Here is a 25,557-nt window from a genome sequence, read left to right as displayed (position 1 = left end):
ACCCCTAGCCTGGGAACCTCCATGTGCTGCGGTTGCGTCCCTAAAAATGACAAGAGACCAAAAATAAATAAATAAATAAAAATGAAGTTGATAGACATTCTAGTTCAGCTATTTTATGATATTGGAACACCCATTATTTCCTTTCAGTCAAACCTTCAGAGAGGTAGTTCCAAACCTGACGGCTCAGTGAAGGCACTGTGAGTGGCACCAGCAATCCACTTGCTCTGTGTCAGCTCCTTGGGTTGTTAAAAGAGGAGAGAAATAAGAATTCCCACCTTCCTTGCAGAGTGATGAAGTTCTTTTCTGAACTACAATCCTTCTAAAGCAGTATCTTCTCATCTTTTTGTGAGGTCAGACACTCTTTTGAAAACCTGAAAAAGGGTCCTCATTATCTTGCCAGAAGAATATTCTAGGATATTCACATGTGCGCACATATATGTGCACATGCTACCTTCATGGGCATGTGACCTGTGCAGTCACACAGAGTCCCATGATCAAAGGTTCTCATGCTTATTTTAATACTCTGATGTTGCCATCTTGAATTGTTTTGTAAGAGAAGTCAAGTGGGATAATGGGACATGAGCAGAGGGGAATGGGAAATAAGCATGTCCCCTGTCCTTGGCACTCTATTTGTATACAGAATTTGCTGTGTCCATGGGCACAGAATTCCAGGGGACCCATGATCTGTGGGGGTTCAGCAAGACTCAAAGCGAGTCCACAGCAAACTTGTACTTCTATTACTGAGTAAGCAAAGTGCCAACAGCCCCAAGAGGCCACACTTTCAAATCAAATTGGAACTTGCTTCAAATGCAGAATGAAGACAAATGACCAAGGAGCCCTAGTGTATCTTTTCTTGTTTCTGTTACTTTCCTGCATGAGCCAATCATCTACACTGAAAATGTTGACATAAAAGGAAAAGATCATTCAACTCATAGCTCCTTTAAGTCTTTCTTTACACAATGGAAAGCCATAGATAGTGAGTATTGAAATATGTGTACCAAGAAATAAGGTAAAACTACGTGAATTAGTTCTGTGCAGTGTGTCTACTCTACTGGCAGGAACAAAATACCTATGTACATACATAAGAACTGTGCCCACATAATCCTGCAGTCCCACTTCTGGGCATATATCCAGAAAAATCTCTAATTTGAAAAAATACATGCCAATACACCTCAGAGTTCATGGCAGCACTATTCACAATAGCCAAGACATGAAAACAACCTAAATATCCATCAAAAGATAAATGGATAAAGAAGAATACACACACACACGCACACACACAGGAATATTAGTCAGCCATAAGAAACAGAGAAATGATGCCATTTTCAGCAACATGAATGGAATAAGAGATTATCATGTTAAGTAAATCAGACAGAGAAAGGAAAATATATGATATCACTTATATGTGGAACCTAAAAAAAATGATGCCAATGAATGTATTTACCAAACAGAAATAGAGTCACAAACATAGAAAACAAACTTATGGTTATCAGCAGAGATAGTAGTGGAGGGAGAGAGATAAGTTAGGAGTTTAGGATTAACATATACACACTAATGTATATAAAATAGGTTAACGGGACTTCCCATCGTGGCGCAGTGGAAACGAATCCGACTAGGAACCATGAGGTTGCGAGTTCAATCCCTTGCCTTGCTCAGTGGGTTAAGGATCCGGTGTTGCCGTGAGCTGTGGTGTAGGTCGCAGACGTGGCTCAGATCTGGTGTTGCTGTGGCTGTGGTGTAGGCCAACAGCTGTAGCTCCAATTAGACCCCTAGCCTGGGAACATCCATATGACGCAGGTGTGGCCCTAAAAAGACAAAAAGAAAAAAAAAGAAAAAAAAATTTAAAAAAATAGGTAAACAACAAGGATATGTTGCATAGCACAGGAAACTATATTCAATATCTTATAATAACCTATAATGGAAAAGTATCTGAAAAAGAATATATATGCATGTGTGTGTATATGTATATGTTTATATATATAACAGAATTACTCTGATATATAATTGAAATTAACACACACACTAATAAGAATTGTGCAGATCTGGTTATTCTGCATACAAGTTAAATGCTTTTAAAAAATATTTACATTTAGGGGTTCCCATTTGTGGCAACAAACCCCACTAGTATCCATGAGGATGCAGGTTTGAACCCTGACCTCATTCAATGGGTCAAGAATCTGGCATCACTGTGAGCTGTGGTGTAGGTCACAGATGCGGCTTGGATCCCATGTTGTTGTGGCTGCAGTGCAGACCTGTAGCTGCAGCTCCAATTCGACCACTAGCCCGGGAACATCCATATGCTACAGATGTGGTCCTAAAAATTAAAAAAAAAAAAATTTCATATAAAACTTTCAATCTACAATATAAATATAAATGGTAAAATACAGGCTAATGATGTGAAACATTTTCATTTTTCTTTATTTATAAACTAAAAATGCCAAGCTGAAAGACAAACCATGGAAGAAATAAATTTATATTTAGTATGTTAAAGGTACTATAGTTACTAAAAATAGAAGGGCACCTTCTTCCCATTTTTTTTTGAACAAAGGACTCCATATTTTCATTTTGCACTGAAATCAAAAAATTATTTAGGTAGCCCTGCTTCCACAAATATCTACCCACGATTTCAAGAGATTCCCAGATCTTTAAAAGGTGGGAAGAAGTTAAAAAGATATTTATCTATCAATTGATAGATAGATATAATTGTATTTGTTTGCTTGGGCTGCTGTAACAAATACTACAGACAGGAGAAAACTTAGAGAGTGATTATTGGTACTGTTAAAATGCAAAGTTTTTTTTTTTTTTGGCTTTTTGCTATTTCTTTGGGCCACTCCCGTGGCATATGGAGGTTCCCAGGCTAGGGGTCCAATCGGAGCTGTAGCCACTGGCCTACGCCAGAGCCACAGCAATGCGGGATCCAAGCCGCGTCTGCAACCTACACCACAGCTCACGGCAACGCCGGATCCTTAACCCACTGAGCAAGGGCAGGGACTGAACCCACAACCTCATGGTTCCTAGTCGGATTCGTTAACCACTGCACCACGACAGAAACTCCAAAATGCAAAGATTTTATCAGAGTTAAATCCTTTCTCTAATTATCTTACTGCCTTTTACCTGAAGGGTCTCTTGAGGTATCTGGTGACTAAAGATAGCCCTTACTCTTTTTAAAAGAAGAATTTTATAGTATAGCATAATCAGTAAAAAAGATAAAGTGAATTTTAAGAGTTGTATGCTAATAACCTCAGATTTTTCTTTAATTATCCAGAGCTCTCAAAATAATAATTGTCTGGCTTCAGTGTTCTACATTGTTTTTTAATGAATACACTTCAAGAAAGCATTATATAAATCTGGTTGATTTCATAAAGTTAATTCCATTAATGTGTCTAAATAGTTTCTGGCCCTTATCTAAAATTAATCTTTAATAGAATTTAGAGCTTTTAAGTTATTTCTGTTCTCAGAAACCTGTAAAGTTTTCATCAATCATGTTTCCAGAAATTGACCAAAGAGAAAGAATTATGGGCTGCAGTTTTGAGAAGCACACACACTAGACAGAGTAACAAGTCAATTTCCCGCCCCTAGTAATTTCTGAATACCGCAAGTAGAACAAGGGAAGGTGGAAAAATTATTTGGCTCCTGATGTCCCCAAGGTCTAACATATTTAAACTCATTATCATGAATATAATGGTAGCATCCTTTTCATATATGGATGGCATTTAAACTCATTATCATGAATATAATGGTAGCATCCTTTTCATATATGGATGGCATATATTTTTATATCCAAGCCCACCTGATTCAGTAAGAAGTGAACAAGACAAGAAGACAGATTTTAGCACAATTTCTGACATTAAGTCCATGGCCCATTATAGGTTAGCCATTCCATCTCTATTTCTTCCTCTCATGGGAGGATAGTGACACAGATCCTACTCAGCTCTTAGGCTGCCTTTAACAATCAAGAGAATGTTTGAAAGCTTCTGAAGATGCAATCGGAAGTTATACAACAATTTGCAATAGTGCTTTAAGGGATTATGTCTCCAGACTCTAATTTTCATCTAATATTTGGATTGTTTCAGTCAGCCTCAAAATGTTCCCCAATCACATGTATCAGTGTTGAAGGAAGCAGTAATATCCCTGATCCATAAGGTTAATTCGTATATTCCCTGGATACACTGTGGACAAACAGCTTAGTATTGAGTATTAAACATGATCTTATGTATTTAAGTAGATGAGAATTAAAGATGTGTTTAAGACTCACTTCTCTGGAATTGAATAAAGAATCTATTTCAGTAAAGAGGTTTTGTGTTCAGATAAGTTTGTGATAGGTTTTGTGTTCATATTCTGTCTCAAGCCTTAGGATCACAGAGAGTACAGTAAATAAAAACTTAAAGACTTTGGAAGCCAAAAATCATTCAGTCAGAATGGCTAGGCTTTGTCAGAGTCTGCTGCTTTCAACTGCACAACTTAAATCAAAACAAACATGATGGAGGGTAACGTGAAAAAAAGAACGTATGTATATGTATAACTGGGTCACTTTGCTGTAAAGAAGAAATTAGCAGAACATTGTAAACTAAATATAATTTTAAAAATAAAAAAAACAAATATCCCAAAGTATTCTAAGATTAAAAAAAAAAGTGGCTTTATTCCAAGTAGACACACAATCCAAGGTTGAACAAGAAGATATAAGGCTACAATAAATTTTGTCACTTTTTAAAAACTCTATTTTCTGTATCAAGACTAATGAATGACTTATTAACAGAAGTTAGCAGTGATACCGATATATCAGACATTTGCTAAGTGAAGGAATTATGAATTTTGTTGACTTTACAATCACTCTCTTTTACCATAATTCAATGGACTGCCCCCAATCACTATAACCATCATATGAGCATTTGAGAAAAAGGTTTCCTGATTCTACCTCAGACCTACTGAATAAAATTCTCCAGAAGTGGGGCCAAGGAATCTATATATTTAAGTTTCCTACATGTTTCTGAAATCATTCAGGTCTGGGAACCACTAAATTCATAGCTCTGAAAGAGGAATACATGCACAATAGAAACCAAGGTCTTCCTGCTGTTTGTAGGAAGTTGCTCAGTTTTACTGTTTGCTTGTTTTAAACCAAAAACTAGGATCTCCTTGTGAAGTTGAGGGTTATATGTCACTGGCAGATGTTTTTATTTAATTCATTTCAACTAACCTTAACAGAGTACACTGGCTCTCAGATTTTAATGTGCATTAGCATCACTTGGGGTTTTGTTAAAATTCAAATTTCTGGGCCCCATCAGATATAATAACTCAAGAAATCCAATGTCAGAGAATGGAACTGACATTTTAACAGCATCCCAGATGCTTTAAAAATCCAGTCAAATTAATGCTGCTGTAGTGTATGCAATGTGTTCCTAGATCCTAACATTTTTATGGTGACTTATAGTTTATAAAGAGCTTTCATACTCATGCTCTCATCTTATTTTCACAGACAGAGAGGTGGGATAGATTATCACTGATTCCACATTACAGACAAAGTTCAAAAATGTGACAAATATTAGGCTTCAGCAGACCCAGGAATCAAAACTAACATCATATTCAATGCTCCTTCCAGCTGAAAAAAAAAAAAAAGGAAAATTATAATATGCTATAATATGCTGACCGAATCTTATATTTGATTCGCTAATGATATTCAGAAATTAATTTCAAAGAAAATTTGGAAGAAAGGTGGATACAATGAGTACCTTAAACAAAATCCAAATCCAAATTCCTCTCTGAATTCAAAAATTTTAGAGAATTTACTTGTGTTAGATACCAGGGCAGGTACTAGTAATACTCCAAGACTCAGTCTATCAGAAAAGAAACTAATTGAAAAGTGTGACGAGTATTAAAAAATATGAGGGAGGAGTTCCTGTCATGGTTCACTGGTTAACGAATCCGACTAGGAACCACGAGGTTGCGGGTTCAATCCCTGGCCTTGCTCAGTGGGTTAAGGATCCGGCGTTGCTGTGAGCTGTGGTGTAGGTTGTAGACGCAGCTCAGATCCCACGTTGCTGTGGCTCTGGTGAAGGCCGGCAGCTACAGCTCTTAGATCCCTAGCCTGGGAACCTCAATATGGGAGCAGCCCTAGAAAAGGCAAAAAGACAAAAAAAAAAAAAAAATGAGGGAGATGTTATGGACTGAATGTTCATATTCCCCCCAAGTTCGTGTGTTGAAGTCATAAATCTTGGAGTGGCTATATTTAGAGATGATGGTGCCTGAAAGGAAGTGATTAAGGTTAAAAGAGGTCATCAGGTTGAGGCCTTGATCTGATAGGGCTAGTGTCCTTATAAGAAGAAACACTAGAAAGAGCTCTGTCTCCCTCCTTCACTCTCTCCCTCTCCCTTTCTTCTCCCCTCTCTCCCCCACCCCCTGTGCACACAACAAGGAAAGGCCACTGAAGAAATAGTAAGAATGGCAGCAAGATAGAAAGAGTGCACTCATCAAAAACTGCACTTTCTTCCACCTTAATCGTGGACATCTAGTTCTCCAGAACTGTGAGAAAATAAATTTCTGTTCTTTAAGCCACCCTGTACGTGTTTTGTTTTGTTTTGTTTTATAGTAGCCCAAGCAGACTAAGACTAGAGGGAAAATCCAAACTCTAAGTACAGTGGTTGAATTTAGCAGTGTCTAGTGTAAGGCCTAAAATTAAGACCCAATATTCTGTGTCTTGACATCCAGTCAAACCAGAAAGTCCTTGAATGACCTAACTGCAAGTCCCTGTACCCACTCTATCTCCACAGATCAGGTCCAGAGCCAAACAACCTTCCTTATCAAAGGGATCACGGACAGCCCTGATCAGTGAGTTTTAATACCCTCCAGCTCATGGAATTATTCAACACGGCAATCACATCCTCCCCTGGGAACTAGGGACCGTTCCATCCTCTTGATGCTAAAAACCTTGCTTTCAACAGGCGTTGGTTGTTCATCCTGTTCCCAAGTGCGGCCTCTATGTGGCCCTACATGGTGTGTAGTGTCCTGTTACTCCAGACAATGAGCAGTAGTATTAACAAACTGTTGTCACTCTCATCTGTCCAGTGTTGAGTATTATATGTTTGGTCATCCACATAACCACAGAGCAGGAATCCCTCTTTCACTAATAGGATGAAGAAAAGGAGATTAAAACACAAAGTGCTAGATCTGTCCACTATAGATACTCTAAAGGTCTAATTTAAAAGAACAAACTTTCACCACTGGCTTAACTAGAATATTTTTTGAAAGTGTCTCCTAAAATCATATTCTTGGGCCTGACTGTTAGAGCAGTGGAAACAGACCTCCCTTTACACATTCAAGGAGGTCCTTCAAATGAAATGACAAATTACATTAAAATTGGGTGGGGCCATGCTTCCCTCTCACTTCTGAGTGATTTTATCTAACATGTTGGCTGTATGTATCACTCTATTTTTGTTATTATTATTTTTTATTTCGCTAATACATTTTTTTTCTACTATACAGCATGGTGACCCAGTTACACATATATGTATACGTTCTTTTTCCTCACATTATCATGCTCCATCATAAGTGACTAGACATAGTTCCCAGTGCTACACAGCAGGACCCAGCAATCCCACTTTTGGGCATATATTCTGACAAAACTTTCCTTAAAAAAGACACATGCACCCACATGTTCATTGCAGCACTATGCACAATAGCCAAGACATGCAAACAATTCTCTTTCAATTTTTAATCTATGTGACTCTAAAAAATATTCACAATCTGTAAATAAGGATGGACAAATACCAGGAAATCTCTATATTAAAGAACTATGTAGTAAATCATTTAAAGCTAAGACATCATTTATAATGCAGAGGCATGCCTCCTATGAAATATTTTAAAGAATGGTGTTTTTATACTTTGAATTCTCTCACAGAGGAGCACATCTGTGCAGCATTTCTTCTTTTCCCCACCTATTCACTACAGCCCATGGCTGCTCAAAATTGACACATTCAAGTGACACCAGCAAGGCTGGAATGAGAAAGTCTTTGCAATTCAGCCTCTGTGATCTCTCATATAAATATTGCTTTGAGTTGGACAGTGAAAAAGCCCAAGGTAGCCCTATAATGCCAACCTGACAGACATTTTACAACCTCTGCCAACATAACACTATATCAGCATCTTGCTTAAGCATGAAAGAAGAATGTTCTAGAAATCATTTCAAATGACAAAGTAGTCCCCAAGGAGATTTAGAGTTGATGTTCTAGCTATTAAGTATTTCTCCATCTTTTCCTTTATTCCTACTGAGGATGAGAACAGAGAGAAAAAACCAGTCTAACCTGAAGTATTCTAATCCCTCTAGGATGGCAGGCCATTGTCCTGGGCTCTGGGCCCTTGAGTCCTGTTACTGGATTGGAATCTCTTCTACCCACCTTACTAGCTGCAAGACCTTCCTCAAGCTTTGGTTTCTCTGTGCCTGCACTTCCTCATTTTTACGTTGGGGAGTTTCAATAATTTGGTGGTATACAAAAAATGGGTCAATGACATATGCTAACCCCCTAGAACAGTACTTGGCTCACAGCGAATGCTTAATAAATATTAGCCACTTTTTTATTACTGCCGTTTTAGATTGGTTTGCTCCTTTTCAAACTGGGGTAAAGCTTATCTCGGCTTTTTCCTTATTAGAATAGGATAAAACGATCCACTTATGGTTGAAAAGGGCCTAAAGATGATGTAATCCAATCCTTCCTGTCTTCCATTTTGCGGTTGAGGAAGCTGAAACACAGGTAGTGTAACTTGCCCAAACTCAGGTAGAGACAAAAACAAAACTCAGGACTCTGTATTCCCAAAATTTTATAAGTAGAAATGCCCTCTCCCAAAGAGATATAAAAAGATCTCATGCATTGTCTACCCAAAAATTAGCCATGTGCAAACTTTGTCTTAGAAGAAGTCTCGATTTCAAATTTGTTTCCTACATCAGTTTTCTTTTTATTCAAATGGATTCTAATTTTTTTTAATGAGAAACATCTGACTTGTATATGCCACAAATAGCTTCAAGTTTCTATACCAAATCCAGTGGCCAAACAGATAAACAAAATTGAAACATTTGAAATGTGTAAAGTCTTATAAAATTAACTTACAAAAATATTTCTACTAAGCTTATAGGTTGGCCTTTACTGTACTTTTGTCAAAAACTCAAACTATATCTAATTTTTTCCCACAAAATCAAAGTTCATGTTATTCAGACAGATTCAGCATGATTAAAAAATATGCATAATAACCACATACATGTGACATATCTTCTTTAATAAATTAAAGTAATATAAAAGAGCAGACCTAAGTACTAAACAGAACAGTTTGATTTATAATCTACAGCTAAAGATTGCTAGCTTACTAGAGTATATAGCAACACTAAACATTTTACATCTTGGATTCAAAGGCAAAATTAATTTTATATTATTAAGAACACATACCATTAAACAGCATCCTTAGGAAATATACTAAAATTTCCCCACTTTCTCAAGCAAAAATGTGCCTTTCCTATTGAGAGATAAGTCTAGGCCTTGACATATGAGCCCTGGGTTAGCCTCGGCCAGGATAATTAGTTGCTACACGTGCTTTTCAAAAAGGACATGAAGTAATAAGATTGGATGATATATACCTTAATATTCTTATCCAGAAAGTGAGCTAATGCAATTACTTAACTCATTGGTTTGCTATAATGATGTAGTATCTGTTAAGAGATTAGAACAGTGTCTTGCACAGCGGTAGCACTCAAATATTAGTGCTATTAGTTATTATTTATTAGTATTATTTTATTGTCCTAATACTATTAATATTGGTATTATTGACATCAGAAATACACTGAAAATAGTAGAGCAAATATTAGTGTTTTTGACAGGTGGAGTTCATTAAAGAGCATTATCAAGGGTCAAGTGCTAAGACCTCTCTAGCTTATACTGTTGAGCCCTACAGAGAAAGTTACCTAAGAAATTAACTTTTATCTGCAAAGACTAAATTTTGCTGTATAATCATGACAAGAAGTTCCCAGACTATTGGAGAACAGACTTGCGGTTGCCAAGCAGGAGGAGGATGGAGTGGAATGTAATGGGAGCCTGGGGTTAATAAATGCAAACTATTGCATTTGGAGTGGATAAGCAATGAGATCCTCCTGTTTAGCACAGGGAACTATATCTAGTCACTTGTGATGGAACTGATGGAGGAATATATGAGAAAAAGAATACATATATGTGTGTGTGTATATATATATGAATGACCGTATCACTTTGCTATACAGTAGAAATTAGCAGGACACTGTAAATCAACTATAATGGAGAAAAATTCATAAAAAAAAAAGTTCCCAGTCTAAAGCCTTGTATGAAGAAAATCGCTAACAGTACTGAATCTAATTTAGATCTAGTGGAGATAATTTATAGGTGATTTTTCCCTTCCCACATCTATGATATAAAATTGGAATACCCATATGCATTCGCACTTGGATCTTAGAAAACTATTTCAGATTTGAATCAGAAGCACAGTAGTAAGGTTTGTACTCATGTGCTGCTTTTGCAGGAGGGATACAGAGGAGGAAGACAGGAATTTACTGACATGTGAAGGAATAGAACCAAAAATTTACTATACTCTTGCATGTACTTGTTTCAATTTTTAATGACAAAAGTTTGAGCCAAAAGGATTAAGTAGCAATACAAAGGATGCCACAGCAACATGATTCTGGTTACTTTTAACCAAAATGTAATTTTACGTTCAGCTTTTTGGCTTTAAACACTGAACAGTGGAGTGGGCCATGACATTAACTCATGAATATTTACTGACCAATCCTAAATTCAGTTTACTTTGATGCTGTTGGTGATGGGAGGGTGGGGAAAACATGGTCTTTGTTCTCATTTATTAGGTGGCAGATGTCCCTTACTGTGACAAGTCCAAAGTGCTATGAGTCTAAGAAATGAAGCCTCTTCTATAAAATGAAAAGCTCTGTAAAAAGGGCAATGATATCTTTGTGGATACTAGAAATTAAATTATTTTGCAACTTTGTATTACAACCAAGTAAATACTGTACAAGTTAGTACTAAAAGCTACTACCTATGTGCCCTAACATAAATGACATCATAGAATTCTTTTTTTGTTTGTTTTTTTGTTTTGTTGTTTTGTTTTGTTTCTAGGGCCACACCTGCAGCATATGGAAGTTCCCAGGCTAGGGGTTGAGTCAGAGCTGTAGCCGCCAGCCTATACCACAGCCACAGCAACACAGGATCCAAACCGTGTCTGCAAACTGCACCACACCACAGCTCACAGCAACCCCGGATCTTTAACACACTGAGCGAGGTGAGGGGTTGAACCTGCATCATCTTGGGATACTCTTTGGATTCGTTTCCACTGAGCCATGAAAGAAAATCCAGAATTCTTATTACAAAGTTTCTGAAGGTTCACAATAATTTCTCAAATCATCCAGGTCCATAATAAGTGGATATGAAATCTCCATAACATTTTGTTCCTATAATGAATTTTGATAATATGGTAAAGGTCAGGAATTCAAATAAGGTGATCACTATGCTCATTAATTCCAAACAGAATGAAATATCATTCTATTTAATATCTTTCTTCTCTTCTGTGTGCTCTTTCCTTAATTTTCAGAGCAAACAATTAATCCTTTGCTTTTCACCAACATGTTTGATTAATAAGAATTTTGCAACTTATAAGAAAATCCAATAGCTCACTGCATTATCTAGCTGGATAGTCAACATAAAAGACTGCAGAAGATTTAGCTTAAAACTTTTCACATTATGGGAAGTCATCCTTTTCTTTCCCTGCAGATCCAAATTGTAGATTACTCTGTAGATTATTTCCTGAGAATAAAATAATATGAATTTTGAAAGAAAGCCCCTGGAAGCACACATATTCTCATTCTGTAAAGTACTGAGGTTATCTTCACATGGGAAAACAGAAATGTGTTCTTAACCTTTGGGAAAAAATAGTATTTTGAAAATACAGTTATTAGGGAGGAAATTGTTTTTAGTATTGAAATGTATTCCCTTATTCAATACAATGTCATAGATTTAACAGCTATGCGACCCTTCAAGAAGAAAATTATAACAGAGATACTAGGAAAACCTTAATTAAAGCAGCATTATCTGTGTCTCTTTGTCCTCCTGCTCCGTAAGAAGATTGCATCTTTATCTAAGGACCCTTCCCTTTGACTTCCTACATACCTGTTTTTCATAACACATTTTGAGTAACATCATACCAGTAAGATCAGTAGTGGTTGTAGTCTCTCAAATCTTGACAAGATGTAGAAAGAAGCCAAGTGTTATCTTTCGTTGTTATTATTATTGTTAAACATGCATACTGATTCCCATTTAAGAAGACTTTATAAAGAGAATATGGAAGACGAGGGAATCATAGCTAACACAGAGGAGGAAGAGAGCTATATATGCTTGGGAAAATATTTGTTATGATTCCCTTGGTCTTCAGTATCAGCAGAGAAGTGAAACAAGGGTAGGAAGTCGTACCAGCTTTATCCCTAATAACTCTCAGTCAGAAGTCCTGGGTTCTAGACAATTTGACTTTACTGCCACCTGTGAGCCTAGCCTTGCCCCTTGCCAATCTCTGTGTTTTTCTTTATCTTTTGCTCCTAGAGGATTTTCTTCCTCACTCTTCACTGGCCAGCCACATACTTCTCAGTCTTCAAAAAGTTGAGTGTCAATTCTATCTCCTCAACAAATATGCCCCATCACAACGGCTGGAAACAACATTTCCTTGCCTGAGATTCCAGAGCTGTTAAATCCAGCCCCCAACTCTGTCACATGTTTACTTTCCAAGGAAAAGATCTTTCTTCCTGCATGTACTATCTTGTTCCTTCCTTTTTTTGGTTTGTGTGTGTGTGTGTTTATAGCCTCATCTGTGGCATGTGGAAGCTCCCCAGTTCAGGGGTCAAATTGGAGCTGCAGCTACCTGTCTACACCACAGCCACAGCAACACCAGATCCAAGCAATATCTGTGACCTATGCCACAGCTTGCGGCAATGCCAGATCCTTAACCCACTGAGTGAGGCCAGGGATCGAACCTGCATCTTCACAGATACTATAGCAGGTTCCTAACCCACTGAGCCACAACGAGAACACCTTGTTCTTCCCTTTATTAATAATCTTACTGCCTGACCAATATTGCCTTCTGAGGAGAGGTGGTATTTGAGATAAGTCCTGAGCAATGGCTGGATTGGATACATTTGGTAAAGGAGATGGAAGGGAATTCCAAGTCAAGAATTAAAGCCCAACCAAGAACTCTGGCCTGGAACTAGGCAGGATTTGAACAGGGTAAAAGTGAGAATCCAAGACTAACTGTGGAGGGTGGTTCATGCAGGGCAGTCCTCACTCCTCTTTAGGTGACAGAATATCATAAATTTATGCATGCAAGCTCACATTACTTACAATGACCCTAATGGAAACAATTTTAAAAGAAAGTATACTGAAATAAAATTGTATACTTTATATCAACCACAAACATGTCTACAGAATATAAATCAGTCCCCTGTTTCCTGTTTGCTATTTGTTCAGTGATCTTGCCACATGCTGAAGGAGATTTCCAAGGTTCGTGGAGAAGGGATGGTTTCTGGAAGGAAAAAAATAATTTGAGGAAAGTTTATTAACTTCATCATTTTCTGAGAATTTTAGGAAGATCCTTCTTTTTCTCTGTTTCAAGATCTTGATTGAGAATCACTGATTTAGGACAATAGTGAAAAGTGATATAATATAGGTAGGGAGAGGTCACCTTAGTTGGGGTCCAGGCACATATACTCAGGAAAGTGTTTATTGCTTCCCCTCAGCCTTCAGTCTCAGCAGAATTTGATATGTCTGAATACTGTATTCAGATATGCTGTTTTAAAATATGTATTTCTTCCATTTTTTTCCCCGAGCCATTTTCTTCTTGCCTAGTTGACTGGTGTAACTGTGTAAGTATTTGGCATTATAGCTGAATGAGAATGAGATGAAATGGCAGCTCTCCCAGCCCTCTTATTTCACAACATAGAAGTAAAACTGGCAATGCGGAGAATGTCATAATTCAGATGTGTCAGTCCTGAGATGTTCAAAAGTGGTTGGGAACGGAAACACCACAGCCCATTCTGAACCTTAGCTAAGAACAGGGGTGCTCCATCCTGCTGTCCAGAGTGACATCTACTGGTCTCATCCAGTGCAAGCCATGATTGTTAAACATTTCTCCTCTTTTCCCTAAATGTAAGCAGAGAAATAGTTGTGCAAAGATATGTAGGAGATTGCAGAGCTGGTCAAAGGAGTTGCTATTGTGGCTCAGTAGTAATAAACCAGACTAGAATATGTGAGGACATGGGTTCGATCCCTGACCCTGCTCAGTGGGTTAAGGATCCAGCATTGCCATGAGCTGTGGTGTAGGTCACAGATGTGGCTCTGATCTGGTGTTGCTGTGGCTGTGGCAGAGGCTAGTAGCTGAGCTCCAATTCAACCCCTAGCCTAGGAACTTCCATAGGCCTCGGGTGCAGTCCTTAAAAAAAAATGGGGGCGGGGAGTGAGTTAATCATAGAAGAAGATGACATCTAGGTTGCCTAGAACTTTGGGAAAGACCCTTACTCTAGAAAAGAAAAAGTTTCAGAACAGGTGAAATGGAAAAAAATGGCAATATCACACTTGATTTTCTTTTGTTTTTTTGGTGTGTTTTATTTTTGGAGAGAGAACATGTTTTCTTGATCCAGAGTTAACAATTCTGTAATATTACCAAAACTGAGCCAATTTTACTACCTAGAGAGTAGTAACTTGTTGTTCAAATCCACCGAAACTAAACAGGCTGATTCGAGTGTGCAACCACATACCAACCCATACAGAAAGAGGCCTAGAGCTGATTGTTGAGAGACCTGCGGCACTATTTCAACATCGAGGCTACTTTAAAAACAAAGAATTAAGGAATTATCTGGAGAATTGATTTCACTGTACCCTTATACAGTGACACTGAATAGCTATAACTCAGTAATAATCAGACGCATGCCATGTATTCAATAGGCTGAAGAAGAATAGAAATATAGGGTGAGACTCCTGTCTCAGTGAGTGATGGTCTTTTTGGAGGTAAATCTCACAGAGACATACATACACACATACACACACTCAACAAGTGATGGATGTTTAGTATCAAGTGAGATATCATTCCCCAACTCTATAGTCTGTTCTTTTTCAGGTTCCTCCATCCCCCACAAAATTATGAAATATTAATGCTTTTTAGTCAATAAGATTTTTACCCTTTATCTTATAAATACCACCTTTTTCCTTTCACAGAACAACTTCTTCAAAGACTATCATAGCTTCTGTCTCTTCCTTCTCTAGCATGAACCCCTCAGAGCAATAAGGCTCTGGCTCCACCACTAAACACCTGCCTAAGGTAGAAAATGACCTCCTAATTGACAAATCTAAAGGACATGTCTCATTTTACTTAATGTCTTCCTCTCACTTCCATTTCTCTCTGCCTCTGCTTCCCAGGTCACTTCTTCATTTCTAAATTCCCCTTTTAGTCCCATAGAGTCCACCAATAAACATTTGTGTCAAAGACTGTGCTGGACCCTGGGTACACAGAGATGAACAGGATGCCTTCCTAACCACTGACTCCTCTTCTTGTAACAGCTCTTAAACACTTGTGGTCCACAGAATTTCCCTGTCTTCAAACTCTTCTTATGCAAGGGAATCTCTCAAAAATGAGCACATCCAATTTACTGGCTACAGCCTCTACATGGATAATTCCTAGATATCCAGATATCCTCTCTGTTGACTTCTAGTCCTTGGTTTATAGCCACCAACTAAACATCTCTATCTGAATAGCCTAGAGACATACAAACACCTAAAACTGGATTTTTTTCTTTACTTTATTAAGTTTTATTGAAGTATAGTTGATTTACAATGTTGTTAAAACTGGATTCTTTTTTTTTTTTTTTTTTTGGCCTATTTAGGGCTGCACCTCTGGCATATGGAGGTTCCCAGGCTAGGGGTCAAATTGGACCTATAGCCACTGTCCCACATCGTAGCCACAGCAACTCCAGATTAAGCCATATCTGTGACCTATACCACAGCTCACAGAAATGCCGGATCCTTAACCCACTGAGTGAGGCCAAGGATTGAGCCTACATCTTCAAGGATGCACGTCAGATTTGTTTCTGCTGAGCCACAATGGGAACTCCCTAAAACTGGATTCTTTATCTTTTTCTCCAAAACCTGCTCTTAAGCTCACTTCATAACCTTATCTTCAGTTCCACTTGTTTTAATCCACTACATCTAATTAAATAGTACATATGACTAATTCTATCAAAAATTGTTACAATGCTGAATTTTCATTGCCAAAAATTTAAATGCAATAACCTTCAATTGGCTCTCTCGCTCTCTCTCCAAGCTCTCCTTGTAATCATCTTCAAAACTTCCATCAAAGATCTGTTTTCTGAAACACAAATCTGATCATGGCATTCCTCTACTAAAAATGTTTCCATCATTCCCTCCCTATAGCACAGAGTAAATTTAAAATCCTTGGCATGGAGTTCCCATCGTGGCTCAGTGGAAAGGAATCTGACTAGTATCCATGAGGATGCAGGTTAGATCCCTGACCTCGCTCAGTAGGTCAAGGATCTGGTGTTCCCATGTGCTGTAGTGTAGGTTGCAGATGCGGCTCAGATCTGGCATTACTGTGGCTGCAGTGTAGGCCAGTGGCTACAGCTCTAATTCAACCCCTAACCTGGGCAGCTCCATATGCCAGAGGTGCAGCCCTAAAAAGACAAAAAATAAAATAAAATAAAATAAAATAAAATAAAATAAAATAAAATAAAATAAAATATAAAATAAAATCCTTGGTGAATTATTGTACATCCTTCCCCACCACCACCACGATCTACCTATCCATATACCTCATTCTTCATTATTCCCTCAGACACTCCTGTAACTACAGATAAGCTGAACTGCTTCCTGTTCCCCAAACATAGGCAATTATCCAAACATGGATGGCTCTGTACAGGGATTTCCTACCTATCTCTTTTCAGGAAATCAGGTCACTAAGCCTATTTGAACAATTCCAAAATTGTTCTAGGAGCCTTGGCCTTGAATAACATACCAGAGGGATAGGACATAGATAAAAGAAGCTGAAGCATTGACCTCAAGGTACAAAGAGCTACCAAGTTTATTGTTCCAAGAAATTTTTCCAGAGGAAGAAACTCTTGAGAGGTCAGAGTCACGGCTACTTAATCTGATGCATTAAATAATAATGAGAGATGGAGAATGTAACCATAGAAAAAAAAGTCGAACATTTCTACTTATAATTGCTCTTCTGACCTGGTCTTTGAAACCAGACAGAGAGTCAAATCTGGTTCTTAAAAGGCCTCACAATAGATATCAAATCAAATTTAATAATATACAAAAAGAAAGCCTCCTTAAATTCCTGCTGTATTTTCAATCTCTTTTTTAATTGTATAATAAGTAGGTTCCTGGAAAATGTTAACAACATGATGATGTAATAAGAGTACTTCTCTCATTCATTAGTGGATAAAATGAAAAGCAATTAGAAATTCCAGGCAAAAAAAAAAAGTTTTGCCAAATGTGAAGTAAACCAATAAATAGTATGATTTTGAATAATGAATGAGATGCACAGAAGAAAAGAAAACTATTTCACTTTGATTCCTAGAACATTATCCCTTGAGCAGTACAGACTTGGTGATACAGGGATATTCACAGCACAGGGTTCTACAAGCAGTAATATTACTTAGCACATATTATGTCCCATGCATAATTCTAGGAACATGACAAGTATTTGCTTATTTAATGTTCACAACACCACCATCAGGTAGGTACTATTTTATCATAATTTTACAAATGAGGAAATGAAGGTATAGAGAAATTAAGTAATGTATCCAAAATTACAAAAGCTCAGAAAGAAAGTGGCAGATTGGGACTTTGAAGCACAATTCCAGTGCCTGTGCTTTTACCAACTACATTATTTCACTGGCATTTAATTTTTATAATTAACTTAAAAATAAAGCATAGAAAACACAATTATAGTTACAGGTCAAAGATCAATGTTATGCACTTTGATGATGTAAAATGAATGGAATGAGGGAAAAGATAAAAGGAAAATGAAGTGTGTTCTTTCCTTATCTTACACAGAAGAGAGCTATGGTATATTTCTAAAGTCAACTCATTATAAAATGTACTTCTCTGAATATGAATTGTATTGTTCATAAGTGAGTCCACCAAAAGACAAAAGATAGTAATAAGGTAACTTTTAAAAATGAAGTATAGGGAAGAGAAAGGTAGAAATTTAATCCTTATTTCTCATCCTTTATAGCAAGGAGTAATGGCTATTAGAGTAAAATTAACAGATACTTAAATTTATTAACTAGAAAACCTGAAACTGAAATAGCTGAAAGTAGTAACCTAAGGAGAGTGGTATTTTGAAAAATAAAAGAAAGATTACAATTTTTTTTTTTTTTTTTTTGCTATTTAGGGCTGCACTCACGGCATATGGAGGGTCCTAGGCTAGGGGTCCAATTGGAGCTACAGCTGCCAGACTACGCCACAGCCACTGCAACATCAGATCAGACCTGTATCTGTGACCTACAGCACAGCTCACAGCAACACTGGATCCTTAACCCACTGAGCAAGGCCAGGGATCAAACCCGCAACCTCACGGTTCCTAGTCAAATTCACTTCTGCTGCACCACGACAGGAACTCCCAGAAATTTTTTAATTTTTTATGTGCCCTGATTATTTTCTTTATATTTGCCTTTTCTATCATTCAAAATAATTTGAATAACTCTGAAATGATAAAATATCAAGTGATAAAGCATGTAATAAAATGGTATCCATGCTTGTATAGGTATGTGTGTATGGATAGGTGTGTGTATATGTGTGTATGTACATGTGTGTGACTCCATACACACATACACGTACACACACACAAGACAGAGAGGAGATGGATAATGACATCTAGATACATTGAAAGGAGATGTTAATGTACATTATAGTTGTTTCTAGAGAGTGATTTTTTTTTCTTTAGGTTTTTCTTCATTTTCATTTTTTTTTTACAATAAATATGTCTATTATCTTGTCATTTAAAAATATCTTTTTTAAAAATGTGGTTGTGTTTAAAAAGTATTTGAAAGCTGGGTGGAAATGAAATCATTTACCTGATTAAATGTTATTTCTCTGTTAAGAAATTTTTTTAAAAATGATTTTAAGAAAATAGTCTTAAGCTTCTAGTACCTCTAATGCTTCAGAAGCTAGATATAGCTTTGATGAGTTCAAAGTATGAAGATCTCTTCAAGTTAAAAGAAAGTTATATTTTTCTGAGCATTCTACTACTATATAATATTCAAATGCCATTTCAGCCCTACATATTTCAGACCTTAAGGAAAATTCAACTTTTCATATTCAAACCTCTTATTAAAATACAAAGCTCATCTGTCTTAAATGTACATTTTCAGAACTACAAACAAGAAAGTCCTTTCCAAGGTGGTCATGCTTAGGGTCACCTGACCTAAGTATGCTACATGACAACCATCTATCATGAACCTTGATAATAAAATAAACAACAGATTCTTTTTTTTTTTTTTTTTTTTTGGAGCCGCACCTGCAGCATATGGACGTTTCCAGGCTAGGGGGTTGCATGGGCACTGCATCAGCACACTAGGCCACAGCCACGGCAACTCAGAGATACCAGGGATCAAACCAACATCCTCACGGATACTATGTCAGGTTCTTAACCTGCTGAGCCACAAGAACTCCTAAACAATAGATTCTTAAGCATATCCACATTAACTGACACAAGGTAGAATTTTCAGAGAGATATAATAGATATTACAATAGCTGAAAAACTCAGTCATTCAGCTCAATCCTTTCCCCTTATGCAGATAAAATGTTGTTAGTGCCATATTACAAATAAATCAACTGAGACCACCCAGTGAGGGTTGGTGGCTTCCCCCAGGTCATGCAGCTAGTGTGGTAAAGGAAAGGAATGACAAGGCATGCCACCTGCCTGCTAAGGCAGGAAAGAGCTTCTCCCACCATGATACACTGCTTGGTGGGGTAATGGTGAAAGACACATGCCAAAGTCATGGATTTGGAAATGCTCTTCTGTGGACTTTTCTGCGAGAGTATCAACACCATGGTCTGTGCATAGTTAGTTTGTCCCTCACCTGCATCTCTAACAGTTTCTCTCTGCAATTCTAGAATCCCCAATTCTAGTTGCAACCTCTCTAGATGTTTTATTTCCCAAGTGGTTTTCACTCTCTCCTTTCTACTTTAAAAAAAAAAAATTTTTTTTTTCATGGCCACACCTGTGGCATGTGGAAGTTCCCAGGCCAGGGACTGAATCAGAGCCTCAGCTGCAGCAACACACAATCCTTTGATCCACTGCACCAGGGCAGGAGAGTGAATCCTGGCTTCAGCAGAGAGCCGAGCTGCTGCAGTCAGATTCTTAACCTTCTGTGCCACAGTGTGAATTCCCTCTTCTATTAAAAACTGGTGACAGTGTTATCTCTGCTTCAAAATCTTCCACCAGAAAAGTCCCAATTCTCCATTCCTTCTCAGAATATCTCCTTGTTCATATTGTGGTATCATATTACCCTTGAGACTATATTCTCTCATTTCCTCAGTTGCAAAGAATTTTCATTCCCTTTATTTACAAATATCAAGAGATTCTCCCTTCTTTCACAAAAATCCAAAGCAGACAGCTAGTCACCTTCCTTTACTTATTCTCAATACTTTTCTTTCTCCTTTCTCCTTTGGTACCACTTAAATACTTACAAAATCACTTCCTTTTAAATCATGCCCTTGTTGGGAACATCAACTTGCACCCAGTGGGAAAATACTTAAGGACAGTATGAGCTGTGAGATCTATGAGCACAAGTACCATTCACATTTTTCACTCATTTAATAAATATCTTTTAAGTGACCATTATGTATCAGACCCTGGGCTAAATGTTGGGGATTTGAGAACAATTCAGGTAAAAGACACATTCCTTAACCTTAAACATTTCACACTCTTGGGTCAGGGGAATGAGAGTGCTAATTTGTTAGGTTTATGTACAATTAGTCATTCTACCATGCATGGAGTACAATAGCACCATAATCAATGTATGTGAAAAGTGCTACGGCAACAGAGAAGAAAGTAGTATTAATTCCATATGACATGTGAGCCAGATTTTGAAAATTAGTAAAAAATCACCAGAATGGAGAACAAGGACCCTCTCAAAGAACATTAAGTTAGGGGTAAGAGAATCTAGCAGTAAAATGCCACTGCCTGCAAGGACTCAGCCTGAAGTTAAATCTGAGTAAACTTGGCTCCCTGCGTGAACTGTCACCCTTAAATAAACCAACACTGCCTGGCTCCTGTGGCATCTTTTCTGGGCACAGAATTTCATTTTAAAATACATCAGGGAGACAATCATGAAGCAGCAAAAACAAAAGCTGTCTACATCCCCCTGCTGCAAAAACTCTCCTTTAGAGGAAATGTTGAAGCTAAGAAAACAAATAAAAGTTGTTCTGAAAGGAGAGGCAATTAAATTTTTGCCAAACATGACAGGAAGCTGAGAACTAAAGCAGACAGAGTAATGTCTATCTTTGGCACACCAGACAGGGAGGAGAAGAGTGTGTCTTTGATGGCAGACTTTATTTTAAAGGTGCTAACTGACATTTTGAAAGGACATAAAAACACAGAGTGGAGAGAGCTTTTCAGCCTCTGCTGTCTGAGCTGCAGAAGCTCCCAAGTGCCCTCGGGGTTTTCATTTTCCTAGTCTAAGGCTAACGCAAGATAAGGTAGAGGAAAGAAAAGAAAAAAATAAATACAATAAAACAAGTCCCTATCTTAAAGCAGCCACACAAATCCACATGATGCACTTAAGTTGAAAGTATAAAGAGAAAGACATTTCCTGACTCCTGAAGGTTTTTGGAAGGGATCCTCAGTGGTAACTGAAGGCAGAGTTCTGTCCATCATCTGATCAATTAGCGAAATGCATGCATGTTTTTAGAAGGAACCCTGTGCCATGGCAGAACAGGCACAAAAGCTACCAGTCTAAGGCCACCAGTGACTCCAGACCTGAAAAACTCCTTCATGGCTTTCCAGTAGGCATGCTTATAAATCCACAGTTGCCCATGGTAAGGAACTCACCATACTGATGCATCCCAACTGTCAGCACATTTCTCTTGCCTCTCTCCTTGATTCCCTGGCCCCATGGCCCTACTGTTCACTGAAGAAGGCGCACTTTATCTATTTATTGTCTCTTGATCCTCCTAAAACATTTTGCTCCATCAAATAAGTTTAGATTTACATGTTTGATACACCTTTATTGGGCTTTAGACTTTTCATGCTCCAAATTTCTCTGTCTCCCCCAGGATCGTGAGGATGATGTGAATCCCCTCCACTATTATTCAGGTAAAGGGGGTTCATATAATCTAGAAAGAGGAATGAAAGGTAGAAACTGGAAAAGTTCAGTAGCCAATGAGAATCTGATTCAGAGAATGCTCCATTTCCAACTCTTCATTGGTCAACACTTAGTTCAGCTCAGTGTGAATAAATACAGAAGAGGAAGAGGAGAAGTGTCTGAGGAAATAATTCATTGCCCCCTCCAAAGCTTCTTGGCTTTCTCACACTAAGATTCCACACAGATTCTCAGCAACCCAGCATCTCCAACTCACCTCTGACCAACTTATTGTGTGCTGCAACGAATGATATCATTCAGCCACCCCTTCCCAAGTCTTTGGATGAGATTCTATGTTAGAGGATACAGGAGTGAAGAAGACAGAGTACCAGCCTGCAGGGACATCACAGTCTTGACAGAACACTTAGATGAGGCCTGAAATCAGGGTGAGCAGGAGGCCAGAGAGTGAGTTCTGTTAGAGAACATCTGACAGAGCAATGTAAGCCAAGCAGGAAGGTCTCAGGGAATCAGAAACAACAGTCCTAGCCAAAAGAAGACAGTGACTGCAAATCCCAGGGCAAAGGTTATTGCCCTCCTGGGTCATTTTAGACTTCTTGCTGTCTATGAAGACCCGGGATCTAGGGAAGTAAATGTATCCAGAAAGTGGTTCAAGGCCTCCAGGGAAAGTGAGTTTAAGAGCATACTGCTAGATTAGTCCATAACCTCCACAAAATAACATGCTTTATTATTTTAATGGCTAAAAAAAAAGCACAGTTGCCTATACACTGAAATAGCTCATTTTGGCCCTGGCAAAATTCCAAAAGGACAATTACAAAGACAACAAAAGAAGGGAAAAGGAGAAAATTAAGTTCCTCACTTCTTAAATGACCAATACGCATACAAGTTCAAGGAAAACAAAATCCCTGCATAAATTAGCAAAAGGCTTCTCAATTGTTTTCAGAAATGCTGGTTGGAATTCCCCTTGTGGCTCGGCAGAAAGGAATCCATCTAGTACCCATGAAGATGTGGGTTTGACCCCTGGCCTCAGTCAGTGGGTTGGGATTCTGGTGTTGCCATGAGCTGTGGTGTAGGCTGCAAACACATCTTGGATCCTGCATTGCTGTGGCTGTGGTAAAGGCGGGCAGCTACAGCTCTGATTCAACCCTTAGCCCAGGAACTTCCATATGCTGCATGTGCACATCCCCCAGAGGAATAATGCAATTTAACCATGAAGAAAATCTCTCTAATTTCCTAAGATGATAAAAGGAAAAGCCAGTTTCTTAATTGCTGGTTTGTTAAACATTTTCGGAAATGGAGTTTCAAGATTGGAGATTCTAGCCAAAGATTATCTCCTGTATTTCTACTTTGTTTCCAAAGGGAAAAAGACAAAAGAAAAAGAAAATGACTCAGGGAAATATGGAGCTGTTTTTTATGAAGAAGTGTCAAAAAGAAATTACAGCTGAGAGAAACAATGAATCATAAAAGATGACAGATAAGGAGTTAGAGTTAGGAACTAAAATACCTCAAGATAGTTCTCAAAACCTAATGGAAATAAAATTAAAACATACATCTTCAATTTTATTATTGGGAAATCGCTACAGGAGGCAGAAAGGAAATACTCTCTTTCCATTATTTTGCAAAGCACAGAGGGTAGTTTTCCAGACAATTTCAGCACTTTACAAAATGCCCAGAAGCAGCAGATCTGTGCAGAAGAGGTCACACGCACACAGGTTCAAGATATAAAGCAGACAGATTCCAGTCAATAGGAACATCAAATTAGTTTGCTGGTTATTGAGTGGAGAGGGCACTTGCATGCCCTGGTCCCTGAACTACTGCCTCAGCCACGCAGCTCAAGTCTGATATCAATCTGGAGGAAATATCAATTCCACCAGAGAAAGAATAAAATTCCTAATGACCCAGACTGGCCATCTGTGTGTTTTAATTTTCTGAAGGTTAAAAATAAATAAGGGAAAGAACTGCTTAGTATTTTAAAAATGGAAGCCGAAACTTCATACAGTGCAATGATTTTTTAGCTTCTTAGAAGTTTGTCCATTTATTTTCCTTTCGTCAGTTCCTGAAAGCATTCATAAAGTATTAATGTTATGAGTGTGGATAATGTGATTCCTGTTTATAAAATGAGAAGGGGCATGGAGCAGGGAGTGATCAAATGACCCTCTTGGGTCTTTCCAGTCCTGAAAGTATATAGTTTAATGGCATTCATAACTCTTATTTTAAATGACCTAGCTTGAGAAAATAATGTCAAAATATTAAACAGTCAGTGTTTTTTTCAAAGGCACATATTAGGTCCTCAAGTGATTGCTGAATGAATGCCTTCTGGCAAAAAAAAAAAAAAAAAAGGATTTTCTTGGTGGCACAGTGGACTAAGGATCCAACATCACCACTGCTGGCTCAAGTCACTGCTGTGGTGGAGGTTTGATCCCTGAATGCAACAAGTCATGACCAAAAAAATAAAATAAAATTTAAAAATTAAAAAAAATTAATAAGAAGAAAATTTTCTATAAAATAATAGGTTTCCTTGGGAATATATATGTATATCTATGAAACAGAAATATATAAAACATAACATTATTTATATTTGTCTATTTCTTAAATTCTTTGACTTGTTCTATATTTATTAGCTATCAAGAAAATTTTGCTCATGAAGTGGGGTATTTGATTTGCTAGAACTATCATTTCCAATGAAAAACCAGTATAAATATATAATAATATCTCTTTAATTATCAATTTTTAAAAGGATTTTACTTAACAGTCACCTCCAAGACTGGCAAATAATTTATTTTTTAAAACTTTCTCATATCTTTATGGAATTTTGCATAGTAATATATCCCATGTGTTTCAAACAACTACAGTCATTCTTTTGGATGTAAAAAATATGCCAAATTTGACTAGTGACAAATTATTAATGCTTGTTCCCATGACTCTTTGATCCAACCAATTAGTCTGTGTTACCTTGCTTCTAGCACAATAAGATGTCCTGAGTTCACCCTGTATTTTTCTACAATTGAGCCTAAAATCAGTCATTTCTCCAAGGAACCCTGAACCCTTTTGGTGAAGAATGCTATTTGGAAAACAAAATTTGGGCAATAGAATTCCTAATAGAGTGCTATTGCTCACATACCCTTCCACTGAACAGTGTGTCATATCATCATGAATCAAAC

Source organism: Sus scrofa, chromosome 3, assembly GCF_054392235.1.
Source record: "Sus scrofa isolate SSC_HxYL_T2T_F1_AM1 chromosome 3, Sscrofa_HxYL_maternal_Yorkshire_Landrace_v2.0, whole genome shotgun sequence".
Taxonomy (NCBI): Eukaryota; Metazoa; Chordata; class Mammalia; order Artiodactyla; family Suidae; genus Sus; species Sus scrofa.
The sequence above is the reverse complement of the archived record's forward strand: the minus strand, read 5'-3'. Positions refer to the sequence as shown.